The sequence below is a fragment of the Macaca nemestrina genome, chromosome 1 (assembly GCF_043159975.1).
Source record: "Macaca nemestrina isolate mMacNem1 chromosome 1, mMacNem.hap1, whole genome shotgun sequence".
NCBI lineage: Eukaryota > Metazoa > Chordata > Mammalia > Primates > Cercopithecidae > Macaca > Macaca nemestrina.
Genome location: NC_092125.1, coordinates 28,301,986 through 28,322,706, shown reverse-complemented (window position 1 = coordinate 28,322,706; position 20,721 = coordinate 28,301,986). Strand labels below are relative to the sequence as shown.

The 20,721-nt window shown below is 37.3% G+C and overlaps 2 long non-coding RNA genes across 4 annotated transcripts in view; one reads left to right on the top strand and one right to left on the bottom strand.

The window, feature by feature from the left end:
- LOC105484393 (uncharacterized) overlaps nt 1-20,721 on the top strand; it is a 122,856-nt gene that overhangs the window by 76,597 nt on the left and 25,538 nt on the right. The gene's annotated exons all lie outside the window — the stretch shown is intronic.
- The window catches only part of LOC105484394 (uncharacterized), a 78,983-nt gene continuing 75,874 nt past the window's right edge, over nt 17,613-20,721 (bottom strand). For both annotated transcript variants that reach the window (XR_011611028.1, XR_988899.2), the window contains exon 4: nt 17,613-18,118. This is a non-coding gene — a long non-coding RNA (uncharacterized lncRNA). The remainder of the gene's footprint in view (nt 18,119-20,721) is intronic.

Sequence of the window (20,721 nt, the reverse complement as noted above, 5' to 3'; positions counted from 1 at the left end):
TTTTTTTTTTAAGCTTCTGTCTTAATTTGTAGTGGCTATCTGCTCCTTCTTGTGTCTCCATGTCCTCTTCCTTCTATATGTGTCTATATTCTACTATCTTATAAGAACACTAGTTATATTGAATTAGGACCCACCCTCATGGCCTCCTTTTAACATAATTATTTCTTAAAGACTTGTGTCTCTAAATAATCATATTCTGAGGTACTGGGGATCAGGACTTCAACATGTGAATTTGGGGGTGGGAGGAGGCAGGGCACAATTCTGCCTATAACCATGTAAAAGTGTGATTTTTATGATTCTATGCCTTTACCAATTTTATAAGTGGGATCTAAATTATGTGTACACATGGGTGTCGAGTAGAATGACAGACACTGCAGACCTGGAAGGGTAGGGAATAGAAGCAGGTTGGATGATGAGAAATTACTTAATGGATACAATGTGCATTAACCGGGTGATAGACACACAAGAGCTCTGACTTCACCACTACACAATATATATCCATGTAAAAGAATTATTCTTGTCTACTACATATTTATACAAATAAAATTTTTAAAATAGAGGAATTAAAAAATATATGTCTCAAATGTTTCAACAATAAGCATTTTGAAAGATTCTGCTAATAGTGTGGCAGGGCTCTCTGGTGAGTGCAAGCTAAGACTCATAGTCTGGTGGTCTGTGGAGGTGACAGACCTGTGATCTCTGCAAGTAACTGTTTGCATGAACTGATATGAGTATAGTCGTCTCTCAGTATTTGTGGGGAATTGGTTCCAGGACACCTTATAGATACCAAAATCATAGATGCTCAAGTCCCTTATATAAAATGGAATAGTATTTACATATAGCCTATGCACATCCTCTTCTATACTTTAAATCATTTCTAGATTACTTATACCCAATAAAAGGTAAGTGCTATATAAAAGTTGTCATACTAGGGCCGGGCGCGGTGGCTCAAGCCTGTAATCCCAGCACTTTGGGAGGCCGAGACGGGCGGATCACGAGGTCAGGAGATCGAGACCATCCTGGCTAACACGGTGAAACCCCGTCTCTACTAAAAAATACAAAAAACTAGCCGGGCGAGGTGGCGGGCGCCTGTAGTCCCAGCTACTCGGGAGGCGGAGGCAGGAGAATGGCGTGAACCCGGGAGGCGGAGCTTGCAGTGAGCTGAGATCCGGCCACTGCATTCCAGCCTGGGCGACAGAGCAAGACTCTGTCTCCAAAAAAAATAAATAAATAAAAAAGTTGTCATACTATATTTTAAAATTTGTATTATTTTTATTATTGTAGTTATTTTTTATTGTTTTTGCTCAATATATTTTATCTGTAGTTATTTGAATCCAGGTATGCAGAACCCATGAATATGGAGGGCCCGTATGTATAGGCTTTTGTGTAGGAGGCAGAGAGAAGAGTTAGGAGTGAGAGCAAAAATCAGGGTAAACAACAATGGCCAGGACAATGGCATTATTATTTTTTTTCCCATCTGGTCTAATTAACTGTTTTTAGCCTTTTTGTAGAGAGATACTATAGACCAAACTTTAGGATCTATTTCCAAGAAAGGCTTTAGAGGAATCTGCACACAAGCAGAGCTGCTGTGAGGCCCAGTGACAAAATGCAGCATAGAATAGGAAAGAAGCCCTCTGTGCTTCATCCTACAATGCAGGTCTAGCAGTCTGAGGGGCAAAATGTCCATCAGCACCGACTGCTTTTCCCGGCAGGGCAGAGCACTGTCAGAACACGCAAATGTGGAGTGCCTTGACAAGGAGACTGTCAAAGAGATGGATGAGCCTACTGATTTCTCACACAGAGAAAAACCTCTCTTGGGATCTTGCAGAAATCACTGAGAGAAATTGTGAGGTTTAAAGTATCCAGGAGCAGAAAAAGAAAAGTTCTTTAAAAATTGAGTGTGTGTGTGTTTTTTTTTTTTTTGAGGTGGAGTTTCACTGTTGTTGCCCAGGCTGGAGTGCAATGGCGTGATCTCGGCTCACTGAAACCTCCACCTTCCGGGTTCAAGTGATTCTCCTATCTCAGCCTCCCGAGTAGCTGGGATTATGGGCACTCACCTCCATGCCCGGCTAATTTTTGTATTTTTAGTAGAGATGAGGTCTCGCTATGTTGGCCAGGCTGGTCTCAAACTGCTGACTTCAGGTGATCTGCCCACCTAGGCCTCCCAAAGTGCTGGGATTACAGGCATGAACCAGCTCGCCCAGTCAAAAATTGAGTTTTTAAATGTCCGTGACTTCATTTATGCCTACTATGATTTGGGTTACAATTAGAAACTTGTTCTGTAAAGGTTTCTAGTCATCCCTTTGATAAGTTTTTTTTCACCATAATATGATGGAGACATGTGACCTCATAATTTTGGCAAATGTTGACTTAAGAATTTTCTTGGAAATCTTTGTGCATGTGGAAAGGATTTTTAGTGCATACTGTGCTACGTGGCCAGCCTTCACTTTCACACCCTGCTTTGAGGTGCAAAGGATAATTATTTCTCTAGCTGCTAGGAGTGCTGTTAGATAAAAGCATTTATTTGTCTGCCTTCTCTTGGAATTCCTCCACTGATGTCACACCACCTTTCCAAGGAAGACTTTGTCTAATTAATGGAGGTTATAAAAGCCCTGCTCTTAGCTCCAACTTGTAAAACTTTGAAGGAACATTTGGTTTTAGAGCCGCCACTGAGTTCAGATGAATCCTTTGTTGTGACAACACTTACAGTCTAACAAAAAATAAGCCAAATGTTCATAATAACAGAATGAATAAATAAATAGTCCTTCACATATATAATGGAGTACTAAATAACAATGACAATAATCAAACTGCAGTTAAATGAATCACCATGGATAAAAATCACTCAATGTAATGTTGAGTAGAAGAAGCAAGACACAAAATGGTACATATTGAATAGGGATATACTTTTTAAAAACAGATATATATCAACAGATACATAATTAGTTATTCATCTGTTGATATATAAGAATAGAATTGCTAGGTTGTAGGGAACACATATGTTCATCTTTAATACATAGTATCAGTTTTCTAAATAGGCTGTGCCAATGATGTACTAAAATGAAGTACTAAATAGCAATGACAATCAAACGACAGTTGCATGCATCAACATAGATGCATCTCACTCAACGAAATGTTGAGCGAAAGACACAAGTCACAAAAGGGTATATGTTGAACAGAAGTACACATTTCAAAAACAAGCCTAAATTATATTTGGTCAGAACTGTTGTTACCCTTTGTTGGGAGGTGGGGTATAGCATAATAACTAGAAAGACTTGCAAGGGAGCTTCTGGAAGTTGTGATGAGTTCTCATTGTTATAGTTTCCCCATTGACATGGATGCATTGACTTTGAGAACATTTCAGTTGTACAATCATGATTCATGTATACTTCTTTCCTTTTTATGAGAAGATCTATGAAAGCACATGTATACTTCAGTAAAGGAAAGGGGAAAATGCTCTGAAGGGACTTCTGTTCACATTATGGAAAAACTACTTTTTTTTTCCTGTGAAGAGATGAGAAAGGAGTTTGGAAATAGTTCATTTGAGCTTGGAAATAGTTCATTTGAACTTGACTCCCTTTAAAGGAATTTTTAATAATTTGGAGGCTACTCCATGGGAATTGGAGATTTTAAAAAATCAATGTCTAAGGGTTATTTCCCTTTTCAATCTTTCTAGAATTAGTTTCCAATCATGACTTCTGATTCTTGAGGCTTTTAGGCTTGAATGCTTTTCCTAAATGAGACATTCCTTTTATTCATGTTGACTAATGAAGAAAAATGTGGCCATTTACCTGTTGCTCAGTGTAGTCTGTGATTTAGAGCACTAGAGAGTCCCAAGGATGGGTCATTGTTTGATATATGGAGTAGTTATTTAACACTGCATCTGTCTCCTGGTGCAAAGACCCAGCGGGAAAAGATGCAGGTGGTGGGTAGGCATTAAACTTTCTTAGAAACTAACAAAGTTGAAAGCTCTGTATAGAAACCTTGAAAAACTCTGGGTTACTGAGAGAATAAAGGGAGCCAGATTGAGAACCCTCTGAAAATAGACCCCAAAGAGGAATGCTAAACAGCAAAGTAATCCATTCCTGGGAGACCCATTCAGGTAAGAGTAAACCCGTAACAGATAATTCCCCCCAGCCTGTTTTTACTTTGAACATGTGTCTAGAGGCTGGAAAACTATCTCAACTGACAAACTGATGCTTATAGCACAGTTAAAAATGTAATAGTTTAGCGTGAGCTACAGATTCTATCCAGGAAACCGAGAAGCAGAGTAACAGACAATACAGGGGCTCTATAGTATAGTTAAGGTGCTTCTTCAAAGCAGAGAGTTGGTCTCCAATGAAATGCAAGACAGAATTTCCTAGTTGTTTTTTCTTGTATATACTTATAAACAAACATAATCAAATGCCCATTTTTCAGATACAAATTACGGTGATGTACCTACAGATGTGTTAATGTTCTCAGCAATGATATTCAATCAGTTGGAATGATTTTTATCTTTGCAAAAAGAAATTTGAAAAACAGAAGTATCTTAGTATTTTGTGAAGAAATTTATACTTTCTCTAGAATTTCTGCCATCTTTTAATGCGATGGTGGCAACAAGTTTTACAGGAAATGAGAACAAAGAAAAATAAGACTGTTCCCTGGATTTACCTTTATACTTTCTTCAGTAGATATGAAATCAGTGTGTCAAATCAAAGGGAATGGTGCCCCATGATACTTGTTTCCTTAGTGCTCTTCATGTGACCTGTGTGTCAGTTCTGTAGGACTTACAGCACCTTCAAGGTAGTAACACACATTTCTTTCTGGGATCATCCTGATAAGCTGTCGTCAGGCATCACTAACAAAATTACTTCACCTTGTTCCTTAACAGGTTTGGATTCTAGGAGTTTCAGGATAACTTAGATACTCACATCGCTCACAGAAACTTGGGAAATTTTATTGTCCTCCACATGGAGGTGACATCCAGGAAGACAGCAGTGCAATGTCCCCAGCCTGGCTCAAAGGAGAACATTTTGATAAAGGCTTGTATAAGTAAAAGTGCTTCCTTCATTTCAACAATTTCACAAATCCCTCTCAATTTGAACTCTCTTACCTATCATCCAACAATGCATGCCACACTCACAGTGAACCATGAAAATTATTATTTTTCTTGGAATAATAAACTGTCTGTTCCTCCTTTCCTGTTACAAATATTGTTCCCTGGCTAAAGGGTGGAAAGGTGGGTAGCTCAGGTCTACCTATAGTATTCCATTTCATTAGTTACAGTGAATGGATGTAGGATGGGTACGTGACCCAAGAAAAATCACTCGTAATCCTTCCCTGGAACTAAATGTATTCTTTGAGATTTCCAAGACAGGAGGATAGGAACATGGGGCTGCTAGCAGAAGTGTGGAGAGAATTTGCTTGCAGAGTGAAGCCAAATGGAGACAATTGTCAGACAGAGACAGAAGAAATCTTGTGGCTTTGAGTCTCTGGCTAAAGGTCCTGAGGCTCTGATGCTTGTATCTCTCATTTCAGTTGTGTGCATTGCTCATGTATGCTCCAGAGCTTTGTGAATGAAAGAATTTTCATTTTCCACAAGCCAGTTAGAGTTTATTTCTGTTGCTAGCAACTGAAGACAGTCCTAATGAATAAAAGAACATTATCAAGAATAATAGGAAAGCCAAAAAGTCAGTTGCTTCTAGTTTGGAGATACAGTAGTCCCTTCTACTCTGTGGAGGATATTCCAAGAACTCCAATGGGTGTCTGAAGCCAGGGATGGTACCAAACCCTGTACGATCATCCCTCAGTATCTGCAGGGTATTGGTTTCAGGACCCCTGTGGATAACAAAATCCACAGATGCTCAAGTTTCTTATGTAAAATGGTGTAGTGTTTGCATATAGCCTATGCTCCTCCTCCCATGTACTTTAAATCCTCTCTAGATTACTTGTAATACCTGATACAATGTAAATGCTATATAAATAGTTGTCATACTGTATTTTTTATTGCTTTATTTAAAAATGTATTTTCAATCTGCTGTTGGTTAAATCCACGGATGCAGAACCTGTAGATATGCAGGGCTAATTGTAGATACTGTTTTTTCCATCTGCTGACCGAGATGGTTACTAAGTGACTAACGGGTGGGTAGGTGTGGATATGCTGAGCAAAAGGATGATTCACATCCTGAGTGGGACAAAATGGAACAATGTGAGATTTCATCATGTTACACAGAATGACATATGATTTAAACCTTATGAATTGTTTATTTCTGGAATTTTCCCTTCACTATGTTCAGACCTCAGTTGACCATGGGTACTGAAACTGTGAAAAGGGCCACAGTGGATAAGGGGGTACTGCTGTATTTATTTCCACCATTGAATCCAAATGGCCTCCTTCTGTATGCCTTTGGTAACTGGATATTAAATACCTGGCATCAATTTTGTGGTAATTTCCAAATAGCTGGGGCATACCATAAAGCTTTTCTCTGAGAGCTGTGCTTCTCAAACTTCAGTGTGTTCTCTGGGGTTAAGGATTTCCTGTTTTTTTTTAAAAAAAGTCTCAAATATGACAAGATATCTATACTATGTCCTTAATTGGCACAAAGAAGACAGTCACACATCTGCTGTATTCTAACTACTGTGTGAGGCAGGATAACTTTATTGTGTTTAGTAAAGATAGCTCAGACTTCAAGTTACTGATTGCTAGGAATATACAAAAATAACATCACTTACTGCATTTATTATTAGTTAAAAAACAATGGTTGATAGAAACTATGAGTAAATTGGGAATAAAGAAGGGACAATCGTTACGGGCTAAGAAAACTAAAGAAATATGGAATTTGAGCAGAGTCCTGAAGGACAGGTAAGCTCAGATTGTGTAGAAGCAGCAGGGACAGGCTTTGCGAGAGTAGAAATTGTAGGGACAAAGGCTCTAAAAAGAGAGAATGTAGGTTTAGGTGCCAAGGAAGGAAAGCTGATGAAGAATGGGACATTCACTCCATACCATTAACATTGTTTATTTGTCTCTTTACTGACCACTCATTCCAATTGCAATGTCTTGATGAATTTTGATCTAAGGGTGAGAAGAAGGAATTAACCATCTCGTCTCATCTAGAATTCTTGACACATGGTCCCCTAAAAACATTTTGTATATTCCTGTTTTCTATGGCATCCATGGACTTCCTTTCTGATCATTCATCAAAGTAAGGGGCCATCTGCTCTGTGCTCAGTCTGTTCCATGAATGAAATTAGGGCATATATTATGTGGCTTCAGTCCAGCTTCCTCTTCTTCACAGCTGCTGTGTCCCTTTGAACAGCCCATGAGGCAAAACTGATATCTCACCTTACTGCAAGGTGCTTGACCCCTTTGCTTCCAATCTTATTTCACTTTGAAAAATACCTGCACCTCATGCTGTTCAGCTGTTATGTTAGTGTATAGTGTTATTTACCATACACTAAACCACTAGTTGTTTAGACCCTTTGGCAGTAACCCATCTTACCAAGAAAGGTTCTAATGAAAATTCAATATTTCAATCAATTCTTCTATTACAGGAAGAATAACAGCTTTCAATTTCCTTTTATATCCCAATTCCTTTTAAGTACATTATTGACACTTGCTAACCAAGCTCCTTTATGTTTTTGGGACCTTCACTTCACAGGGGAAGGTTGGAAGCTGGACACAACCTTAAAACTACAGAGTCTCAAATGAATGAAAACAGTCCTGGTGAATGGGAATAAAGTAACAAAACTAAAAATATTTCAAATGCCTTAAAAAACTCTGAGTGTGTGTGTGTGTGTGTGTGTGTGTGTGTGTGTGAATATGTAATTGACAAATACTCATCTCTACGAAACCAGAGAACCAGATAAAGACCTGTGGATGACTAGGAGGAAGAGATTTTTTAATTATATATTTTTTGTTAAAAAAATCACTATTCCAAGATTTCCTGTGTCCTAGGTAGTATAAAATTTGGCATGTGTTTAACCTCTATGATTCTCACTTTGCTAATCTATAAATTGGTAATAATAAATACCTACACGCAAGAGTTTAAGGACTAAATACTGAGCATAGTACCTATCTAGTATGTAGTAGGCACTCAACAATATCATAGTGCCTAGCATGTAGTAGGCATTCAATAATTATCCCTTGTTTGAATTAATGAATAATGGGTGAATGGAAATAATATACAGAAAGTTTTTGTCTTCCATGAAAAATTAGTGTAATTTGGTGGCTTTTATGCCCCAGGAAGATATATATCTATGATAATTTCTGTAATAATCAACTTATAGTTCTTTGCTTAGCTTGATATGAAAAGTTAGTGAAACATAAAACTAAGAGTTGGAAATACTCTTAATCAACAGTTAAGTGGCACTGGTAACATCCCCAAGATCTTTGTCAGCTGGAGTCATTCTTTTTTTTAGAATTTTAAGCAAAAGGTAAGTTTCTGGGAGAAATAGGGGACAGAAAGCAAATATTTAATTAAGGTTCAATTTTCAGCACTGAAAAAGGCAGGTAAACAATTGAGAAAAATGGATCTTTTTGAAGCTTTATTGAAGTTTAATCGACACAAATAAACTTCAAGTATTTAAAATACACAATTTAATAGACTTTGATAAATGTATATATGTTTGAAACCACCAACATAATCAAGAGAGTGCAGTATGTCAGTCACCCACAAGTGTTCTCTCGCCCATGCAGTCCCTCCTCCCTCTTCCTTTTCCCCTTGCAACCACTGATCTTTTACTCTTACTATAGATTAGTTTGGATTTTCTTGAGTTTCATATAAATATAATTATACAGTACATGTTCTCTTATTGTTGGCTTCTTTCATTCATTATAATTATTTTGAAATACATCCTTATTTTTGCATTTATCAAGAGTTCATTTCTTTTTATTTCTGAGTAGTAGCCCATTGTATGGCTATAACATACATTGCTTGTCCATTCTCCTGTTGATGGATGTTTGAATTGTTTCCTGGTTTTTGGTTATTACAAATAAACCTGCTATGAATATTTGTGTACAAGTCTCTGTATGCATATATGCTTTCATTTCTATGAAAGAGTAGAAATAACGTGGTTGGTGTATATTTAACTTTTTAAGGAACTGCCAGACTGTTTTCTAAAATGATTGCATCATTTTGCATTTCCATCAGCTATTCCAGTTCCTCCACTTCCTCACCAATATTGGGTGTGGTCAGTCTATTTAATGTTACACATTCTAACAGGTGTCCAGTGATGTGGTTTTAATTTGGATTTCCTTAATGACTAATGATACTGAGCATCTTTTTGTGTTCTTATTTTGCCACACAGATATCTTTGATGAAGTGTGTGTTCAAATCTTTTCTCATTTTTAAAATTAGGTTGTTTGTTTTCTTATTACTAACTTTTACATGTTCTGTATAGATTTTGGATACAAATTCTTTTTTAGATGTATTATTTGCAAATATTTTCTCTCATTCTGTGGCTTGTCTTTTCATGTTCTTAACAGCGTCTTTCAAAGAGCAGTAATATTTAATTCTCATGAATCTATCACTTTTGGGGGCCTGTTTTACAGATCATGCTTTTGGTTTCCTATCTAAGAAATCTTAGCATAATCTAAGGTCACAAAGATTTTCACCTATTTTTTTCTTCAGAAAGTTCTATAGTTTTAGGATTTACATTTAGTTCTGCGATCATTTTTTAGTTTATACATATGATTAAAAACTATGATAATAGTCATACTTTGCATTTGAATATTCAACTGCTCCTGAACCAGTTGTTGAACAGTATCCCTTCTCTGCAGAATTGCCTTGGAAATCTTTGTAGAAAATCAGTTGTCTATATATGTGTGTATCTATTTTTGAACTCTATTATTTTTCATTGATTTATTTTTATATCTTTATGCAAATACCACAATGTCATGATTTATGTAGCTGTAAATAAGTCCTGACTTTAAAACTTTATTCTATTCCAAAGATGTTTTGTTTATTTTATGTTCTTTGCAATTTCATATGAATTTTATACTCAGCTTCTCTATTGTTTTAAAAAGACCTGCTGGGAGTTTGAATCTATTGAATCTATAGATCAATTTGGGGAGATGTGATGTCTTAACTATGTTGATTTTCTCTACTCACAAATACAATCTCTCTCTCCATTTCCTTGGGTCTTCTTTAATTTCAGCAATATTTTATAGCTTTTAGTGTATAAATTTTGTAAATCTTTTGTCAGCTTTATCCTCCAGTAGTTCATATTTTCTGATGCTATTGTAAATGATATTTTTATTTCAATTTATTTCTTGTTTCTAGTATATAGAAATACCATTTATTTTTGTTTATTAATCTTGTATACTATAATCTTGCTAAACTCACTTATTAGTTCTAGTAGCATTTTCATAAATTCCATATGACTCTCTTCATAGATTGCCATATTATCTGTGAACAAATACAGTTTTATTTTTTCCTTTCCATCTAGATAACTTTCATTTATTGTTCTTACCAGGTTTCACTGACTAGGTAGAGCCTCCAGTATAATGATAGAGAGAAGTGGGCCGGGCGCGGTGGCTCAAGCCTGTAATCCCAGCACTTTGGGAGGCCGAGACGGGTGGATCACGAGGTCAGGAGATCGAGACCATCCTGGCTAACACGGTGAAACCCCGTCTCTACTAAAAAATACAAAAAACTAGCCGGGCGAGATGGCGGGCACCTGTAGTCCCAGCTACTCGGGAGGCTGAGGCAGGAGAATGGCGTAAACCCAGGAGGTGGAGCTTGCAGTGAGCTGAGATCCGGCCACTGCACTCCAGCCCGGTTGACAAAGCGAGACTCCGTCTCAAAAAAAAAAAAAAAAAAAAAAATTATACAGAGAAGTGGTAGAGTGGGCATTTTTATTATCTTCTGTTACTTAAGGGGAAGACATCTAAGTTTTCACCATTAAGGATGATGTTAGCAATGTATCTTTCATAGATTCCCTTTTTCAAGTAAAGAAAGTTTCCTTCTGTTCCTAGTTTATTGAGAGTTTTCATTATTAATGGATGTGGATATTGACATGTGCTTTTCCTGAATCTATTCAGGTGATATATGGTTTAGTTTTTATAGTTTAATATGGTGAACTAACCACACAAATTGATTTTTTATGTTAAACCAATCTTGCATTCATGGAGCAAACCCCACTTGCTCATGGTATATATTTTTTTGTTTTGTGTTGTTGCATTTGCTTGAATAAAGTATTATTTAGAATTTTTGCATCTTTGTTTATAAATATTAGATTTATCATTATCTTTCTTTATGTCTTTTTTTCTGGATTGGAATCCTAATAATCCTAAAACCAAATAATAAATTGGGAAATATTCTTTTCTCTTTAATTTTTCTAAAAGAGTTTGTACAGAATTGGTATTACTTCTCTTTTGGGGGAACCTGCCCCCAATATTTCAATGTAGGTCCTTTTAATTTTCCCTAAGTGTCAGCTGGTCTGAGAAATAAGGAGAAAGAGCACAAAGAGAGGAATTTTACAGCTGGGCCACCGGAAGTGACATCACATATTGGTAGGTCCATGATGCCCACCTGATCTGCAAAACCAGCAGGTTTTTATTAAGGACTTCAAAAGGGGAGGGGGTGTATGAACAGGCAGTAGGTCACAAAGATCACATCCTTCAAAGGGCAAAAAGGAGAACAAAGATCACATGCTTCTGAGGACAATAAAGATCACAAGGCAAAGAACAAAGCAAAGATCACAAAGCAAAGAGTGAAATCAAAAACTCCTGATAAGTGCCTATGTTCAGCTGTGCACATATTGTCTTGATAAACATCTTAAACAACAGAAAACAGGGTTTGAGGGCAGAGAACCGGTCTGACCTCAAATTCACCAGGGTGGGGTTTTTTCCCCACCCTAATAAGTCTGAGGGTACTGCAGGAGACCAAGACATATTTCAGTCCTTATCTCTTTTTTTTTTTTTTTTTTTTTTGAGATGGAGTCTCGCGCTGTCACCCAGGCTGGAGTGCAGTGGCCGGATCTCAGCTCACTGCAAGCTCCGCCTCCCGGGTTCACGCCATTCTCCTGCCTCCACCTCCCGAGTAGCTGGGACTACAGGCGTCCACCACCTCGGCCAGCTAGTTTTTTGTATTTTTTAGTAGAGACGGGGTTTCACCGTGTTAACCAGGATGGTCTCGATCTCCTGACCTCGTGATCCGCCCGTCTCGGCCTCCCAAAGTGCTGGGATTACAGGCTTGAGCCACCGCGCCCGGCCTTCAGTCCTTATCTCAACTGCATAAGACAGACATTCCCAGAGTGGCCGTTTATAGACCTCCCCCCAGGAATGCATTCCTTCCCCAGGGTATTAATTATTAGTATTCCTTGCTGGGAAAGAGTTTAGCAATATCTTCCCTACTTGCACATCTGTTTATAGGCTCTCTTCAAGAAGAAAAATATGGCTCTATTCTGCCTGACCCTGCAGGCAGTCAGACCCTATGGTTGTCTTCCCTTGTTCCCTGAAAATTGCTGCTATTCTGTTCTTTTTTAAGGTGCACTCATTTCATATTGTTCAAACACACATGTTTTACAATCAATTTTTATAGTTAACACAATTATAGTGGTCCTGAGGTGATGTACATCCTCAGCTTATGAAGATAACAGGATTAAGAGATTAAAATAAGACAGGCATAAGAAATTATAAGTATTATTTGGGAACTGATAAATGTCCATGAAATCTTCACAATTTATGTTCAGAGACTGCAGTAAAGACAGGTGTAAGAAATTATAAAAGTATTAATTTTGGGAACTGATACATGTCCATATTAAAATGAAATATTCACAATTTATGTCCCTCTGCCACGGCTCCAGCTGGTGCCTCCGTTTGGGGTCCCTGACTTCCCACAACACTTCTTCTTTTCATGTTTGGTAGAATCCAACAGATCAACAACTTAAATAAAATGAACCAATTTTTTTGATAAACACAAATTACTAAAACTCCCTCCAGAAGAAACAAACAATTTAAATAGTTCTAGACTTTATTATAAGATATAAAAACACTGAATTAGTAGTTAAAAATCTTCACAAAGATTATGATTTGCCTTGGTAGGTATAGTTTTTTTCCTCATATTTTTTGTACTTGGAATTAATTGAGCTTCTTGGATATCTGGGTTTACATTTTTCATCAGTTTTTTAAATGACCATTATTTCTTCAAGTATCTCTTTTGCATTTCTTTTTCTCTCTTTCAGATACATTTATAAAGGATGATTGAAGTTGCTCCATAGCTCACTGATGCATATTCAAATTCACTTATAGTTCTTTCTGTAAGGTCCTATCTGCTTCTAATTTCATCCAGTGTATTTATTAGCAGACATTTTTGTTTTCACCACTAGAAGTTTGATTAGGTTTTTAAAAATTTCTTTTATGTTTTTACAGAATTCTCTGAACATATGGAATGCAGTTACAGTAAATGTTTTTATATCCTTGTCTGCTAATTCAAACATGTGTGTCAGTTCTGTGTCAATTTCAATATACTGTTTTCTCTCCTCATCATGGATTGAATTTTCCTGCTTCTTTGCATTCCTGATAATTTTTGATTGAGTGCCAAACATTGTGAATTTTACTTTTCTGGGTACTGGATATTTTTTGTATTCCTCTAAGTATATTTGAGCTTTCTTTTGGGATGCAGTTAGGTTACTTAGAAACAGTTTATTTTTTTGTATATGACTTTTAAGATTTGTTACATGGGACCAGAGTATTATTTGATCTATTACTAATTATTGCATACCACAGAGGCAAGACCCTCTCATGTACTCTTTTTAATTCATTGTAAATTTTGACATTTTCCTATGGTGATAAGGGCAGATACTCTTCCAAGTCCTGTGTAATTGCCACATACTATTATCATTAAACTTTTCAGGTAGTTATTTCCCTCGCTTGGTTGGTTTCTTTACATGCATGCATTGATCAGTACTCTAATGAATACTCAAAGGGGACACTTTGCTAGTCCTTGGACTTCTTCCTTTGTGCAGCTATGTACTTTCTGGTTCTCTGTCTTGTGAACTGTAGCTACGTTGGTCTCCCTGGACTTTTAGTTTTGTCTCTTCAACTCAGGGAGTCCCCTGAACTCTACCTGGATTCTCTCTTCATGTGCTATGGACTGGCAACTCTCACAAGGCAGAAATCTGAGGTAATTGTAGGGCTTACCTTATTCATTTTCTGTTTTTGCGGGACCATTTTTCTCTGTTCCTTAATATTCAGTATCTTAAAAATTATTGTTTCATATATTTTGACTGGTTATATTGTTTTTCCATAGAAAACAGTAAATATTGTCCTTATTATTCTGCCCAGGTAGGAAGTGCAAGTCTTGTGACACATTATATTTAAAAGCAATATAGCAGATGCTGAGAGGGTTTGAACAACTTATAATGATTCCAAATATTTGTCCTACTCTAGCATACACACCAGATTTGACATCATTCCTTAAACACAGGTTTACTAGAGCAATGATGCAAATGATTCTTACTTATCACCTTTACCCCTGAAACAGATTGAATAGAGAAGGAAAATTTGTTACAGAGGTGCTAGGAAGAATTAAGAAACACCGCTCCCCACCAAAAAAATTCATGCCACCATTCCTTCAGTTTCTGTAGTTTCTACAGAGTTACAGAATATTCATGACTTGATACTATGGAGTTGACCTGAATCTAAATTATTATAAAAGAGGTAACTATCACTTTATCATTTCAAGGAACGGATAGCAAAAATTCTACATGTTGTCTTTTTTACTTTCTATTGAGGCTTGTGGGTCCTTAATGTATTGGAAAGCATTTATTTAACTTTCTCTGGTTGTCTCCTTGTGGGTGGTAAGTAGTCCTGACTGTATCCTAACCAGCTTAAGTGTTTCTCACAGTAAGCAGGGGATTTCAAAGCTACATCACCATCCTAATCCATTTCCCAGTATAAGTGAGTTCTAGAGGGGAGCTCATATATTAGGTGATCTCCTTGTTCTGGGATCCACAGAGTGACTTACGGTTCCTTACAGGAGAAGTTTCAGTGAAGAGTTCTGTCACCCTTAGGCATACATTTTAGGGGTTGGACTTCCTATTTAAGGGCAATTAAATAAGGGGCCTTACTGTTTTAATTGGATTTTAGGTAAGCTATTCCTGTGGACAGTTTTTCAGTGTTTGCTATGGCCAAAGCTTTTCGTTTACATTTAATATTCTTGTAATCTTCTGCTAGCCCCTCACCCCCAAAATAATTATCTTTTAAGTTCTCTGCCTTCCCAGATGGCAAAGTCATTAGCAAAGCTCCTGAGACTAGCTTGGTCATTTTGAACAACAGCAATTTTGAATCACATACTTTCAATTAGGTCTATAGAGAGGACTGTGATTTTTTAGGCCTGGGGTGCTCTTTTCTTTGATCACTTTTTCTGCTTCAGTTGGTTCATCATGTTTCCTTTCATTCATCTTCCACCAACCCAAGGATTTGTCTAGTGTTCAGTACAGAGCAATAGGATTAAAAATGGCACAGTCCAGCAGAGTAGAACTGAATTAGAGGGGGCTGGGAGAACATGATTAATATGCTAAGTTATGAAATGCTATCTACTTACAAAGGTGTAATTTGTATAACAAAATGGTCATTAATGTCCTTGCCACCTAAACAGTTTTGAGATGGCCTGTTAGAGAATAAGAGAATGTGGGAAGGATAAAGGAAAAGGGTTGTTGTCCCAAAGTGCACTGTAGGAGAAAATCACCTGATCCCATGAGGAAGTAGTGAAAAAAGGCAAGAAACTTTATATTTGAGTGGCCCTGGAGAGTTTTATCAACTACCTAATCATGTTTCCTCTACCCTAAAATATGAAGAATAATTTTTATTCCACTCCCAAAGTGTCTTCCACCTCAAAATTATCCTCAGTCAAATAACTGCATTTGCTAAAACCAGCTGGCATTTGTAGTACACTGGCAAGAGAGTCACATATATTGATCTTTATTTTTAATTAAATTTTCATTAATTCTCTTTTAAATTCTGCATGAAAACATGCATGTTAGTTTCCTATTCTCATTGTAACAAATCACCACAAAGACAATGAAGATTTATTATCTTATCGTTCTGGAGGCCAGAAGTTTGAAATAAATTTTAATTTAGTTAAAGTCAAGGTGCCAGCAGGATTGGTTCTTTCTGGAGGCTCTAGGGGAGAATTCATTTCTTGGTCTCTTCCACCTTCTAGAGGCCATTTACATCCTTGGGTTCATGGCCATGTTCCTATATCTTCAAAGCCAGCTGCACAGTATCTTCAAATCCCTTTCTCTCTATCCTTCTTCATCTGTTACCGCATCACTTTTGGTCTCCCTCATCTCCTGCCTCCCTCTTGAAAGAATCCCTATAATAACATTGGGCCCACTTGGATAATCCAGCATAACATCTTTATCTCAAGATATTTAATTTAATCACACCTGCAAAGTCTCTTTTGCCATATAAGGTAATATTCACAGGCACCAGAGATTAGGATGAAGGCCTCTTGAGGGGTCATGGTTCAGTTTACCACACATGATATTTGGAGAAATGGGAAATATACTGAGGAGTGTGCTGGCTCCATATGTACCTTCACGTAGCACTCTAGCCTTTTCCCACATGACCTCATTCTTTTACCTTATATTAAATGCCTCACAGAATCAATTGTATTCCCTCTCTAAAAATAGAGCTTGGAGTACCATTTGTTGCTTGACATTGTTTACTGTTTACTTCATTTGCATGTAGTTTTGCTGTTTATTAAAAAGCTTACCTTTTTTTCTAAGAGTCTCACTCACTTAGTGACTTTTTTAAAGTATTGAACATCTTTTATAATCCAAATACTACATTAGGCAATAGATGTGCCAAAATATATAAAACATGGCCCTAACCTTTAGGAGGCTTATGGTCTAGAGGAAGAAGTAGTTTTAGGAAACTTCATTTTGCAAATGAGAAAACTGAGGCTCAGAGGGGAGAATCATTGATTCTACCACCTTTTCATTCCCCCTAATCTCTTCTGTCTTTACTTCACTCTTAAACCAACTTTAGTTACATCATTAAATTTTAATAATTCTCTGGCAAACATCCTTAATGCCCTTGTCTATCAACTACTTTCCTATATTTTCCTAGATTTAACTTAGAAAGTTGAACATAACTGTCTAGTCCCTGCCTGCCCCCATACAACTGAATACGGCTGGAGAAAAACACACAGCCATACTGATTAGGCTTATTTCAGATTTACATTCTTGTTCATTGACTTGCTTCCTATTTCACTGAGAAAATAGATGTAATCTGAATTGAAGCCCCAATGTCTGGCAATTTTGTATTTATATACTATCTGCAGCTGTACTATAAATCCAACCTGCTCTCATATTGGTTTGGTTATATTGGTTTCTCTGGCTTTACCTTCTTGGTCTTTGTTAATTCCTCATTTTTCCAGTCTTTAAGTGTTGGAGTACCCTAAGGACTTGGTCCTTGTATTTCTTCTCCTCTCTACCTCTTCTCAGAGTTTAGATAATGTAGTACAACAAAGGTCTTTAAAATGTATTTATGTCCTAATGACTTACAAATTAATATCTCTAGTCTAGACTTTTCCCCTGAGCTCCAGATCAATATTTTCTAGCTCCTACTTGTATTTTAACTTAGACACCTAATATACATCTCAAACTTAATATGTCCAGAATGAGCTCTTGGTATCTGCCCTTCCCCTACCAAACCTACTCTTCCCACCATAGTAGTGACCACTCACTGAAAAAAAAAAAAATGGGTTCAAGTATGTCCTACATACTCTATGTGAGGTCCAGAAGAATATAATACAGTTTAGAAAGATTTTTATGCAGAATGGTTAATATCATTTTTTGATAAGTCAAAGACCTATCTTTAACTTTTGGAAACATTAATAGACCTCAAACATTATTGGGATGATGGGAGTCATGGGCACAGGGACTGGCTCAGCAGAGTAATGTAGAATCAGCAAGCTCTGAGATGGGAGCAGAGAGCTTTTAGTTCTGCTTCATGGCCTCAAGCAATGTCACTTGGCTTCCTTAAACCCCAGTGTCCAAATCTGCAAAATTACACTTGACTTCTGAGATCCATTCTGTGTCAAGGGAAACCAATGTGTCTATGATGTACAAATCTCCCTAGTCCAGTGGTTCTTATGTGTGGTCTCTGGACCAGCAGCAGCATCACCTAGAAACAGATTAGAAATATAAATTCTCAGGCTCCAGTCAGATATGCTGAATTAGGAATTCTGAAGGTTGATCAGTCCCAGCAATCCATATATAACAAGTCCTCCCAGGCAATTCTGATGCGTGCTAAAGTTTGAGAACTACTGCTGTGTCCTATTACAAGTATCTCACAGAGCAGGGATCTGGTTCCAAGTGCCTTAGTTACCCCTTGATCATCCTGGATAAATGGAATGGAATTGTTCAGTTTCAAGACATATAACTATTTCTGTTCATGACTCTTAACCCTGAAATTTTACTAGAAAAGTTTTTAAAAGTATTGTTCAGACCTTTTTCAGGGTTTGAAAAATGGGTTCAATTTTGTAAGTACATGAAGAGGGGTTTGGACCTATAAGGATGATGTAAAGAGCTGCAAAATCAGACATGAAGAAAGATGAAAGGGAAAGGGACTTTCTAACCTAGAAAAATAATCAAAGGAGATTTAACAGCATACAGACTTTATATTTTGATACGAAATATCCAAACTGTTTTTCACTTTCCTTCAGGATGAAACAGAAGAAAAATCTTAAACTGTGACATAAAGGATTCAAAATAGCTATAAAGAAGAACCTTCTATGTTTAAAAGATGTAGTAGATTCTGTGTCCTTAATATCCAAACCAACCCAGAAAAAAATGGATTATAATCTCACTTGAAGGCAAGATAATTTTTCCTGTGAATCTCAGGAGATATTCTTCCCTAGTATATAGTCTTCTAGATGGGTGATTCTCAAATTTGCCTGAGCATCAGAATCACCTGGATTATTATTATTATCATCATTATTATTAATATAATACTTCCAAAAAGAATTTGTGGGTTTTTTTTTAAACTTATAATTTAGGTTCAGGGGTACATGTGCAGGTTTGTTATATAGGTAAACTTATGTCATGAGGGTGTGATGTACAGATTATTCCATCATGCAGGAAAGAGGCATAATACTTGATAGGTACTTTTTCAATCCTTACCCTCCTCTCACCCTCCATCCTCAAGTAGGTTCTGGTGTCTGTTCTCTTCTTTGTGATCATATACACTCAATGTTTAGCTCCCACTTACAAGTGAGAACACATGGTATGTGGTTTTCTGTGACTGTGTAAGTTTAGTTAGACTAATGCTCTCCAGCTCTATTTGTGTTGCTGCAAAAGACGTGATCTCATTCATTTTTTATGGCTGTGTAGTATTTCATGGTGTATATGCAGTACGTTTTCTTTGTCCAGTCCACCACTGATGGACATTCAGGTTAACTCCATGTCTTTGCTATTGTGAATAGTGCTGCAGTGAACATAGACGTGCATGTGTCTTTATAGCAGAATGATTTATATTCCTTTGGGTATATGCCCAGTAATGGGATTGCTGGATTGAATGGTGGTTCTGTTTTTAGGTCTTTGAGAAATTGCCACAGTGCCTTCCACAATGGTTGAATTAATTTACACTCCTACCAACAGTGTATAAACCAACAGTGTATAAAGATTCCCTTTTCTCCAAGGTTTTTCTCCAAAACCTTGCCAGCATGTGTTATTTTGGACTTGGTTTTTTTTTTTTTTTTTTTTTTTTTTTTTTTTTTTTTTTGGACAGAGCCTCATTCTGTCACCAGGCTGGAGTGCAGTGGTGTGATCTTGGCTCACTGCAACCTCCGCATCTCGCGTTTTCAAGTGATTATTCTGCCTCACCCTCCTGAGTAGCTGGGACTACATGCGTGCGCCACCAGGCCCAGCTAATTTTTGCATTTTTAGTAGGGCATTTTACCATGTTGGCCAGGATGGTCTTGATCTCTTGACCTCATGATCCACTTGCCTTGGCCTCCCAAAGTGCTTGGATTACAGGTATGAGCCATTGCGCCCGGCCTTGACTTTTTAATAGCCATTCTGACTGGTGTGAGATGGTATCTCATTGTGGTTTTGATGTGCATTTCTCTAATAATCAGTAATATTGAGCTTTTTTTCATATGCTTGCTGGCTGCATATAAGTCTTCTTTTAAAAAGTGTCTTTTCATGTCTTTTGCCCACTTTTAAAAAATCTTATTTTAAGTTTTGGGACATATGGGCAGAATGTGCAGGTGTGTTGCATAGGTATACATGTGCCGTGGTGGTTTGCTGCACCCATTAAACCGTCATCTTGGTTTTAAGCCCCACATGCATTAGGTATTTGTCTTAATGCTCTCCCTCCTCTTGTCTCCCGCCCCCCAACAGGCCCCAGTGTGCGATGTTCCCCTCCCTGTGTCCATGTATTCTCATTGTTCAACTCCCACTTACAAGTGAGAACATGTGGTGTTTGGTTCTCTCTTCCTGTGTGAGTTTGCTGAGAATAATGGCTTCCAGCTTCATCCATGTCCCTGCAAAGGACATGAACTTATTCTTTTTTATGGCTGCAGAGTATTCCATGGTATATATGTGTCACATATTCTTTATCCAGTCTATCATTGATGGGCATTTAGATTGGTTCCCCAAGTCTTTGCTACTATAAATAGTGCTGCAATAAACATATGTGCACACGTGTCTTTACAGTAGAATGATTTATAATCCTTTGGGTATATACCTAGTAATGGGATTGCTGGGTCTAATGGTATTTCTGGT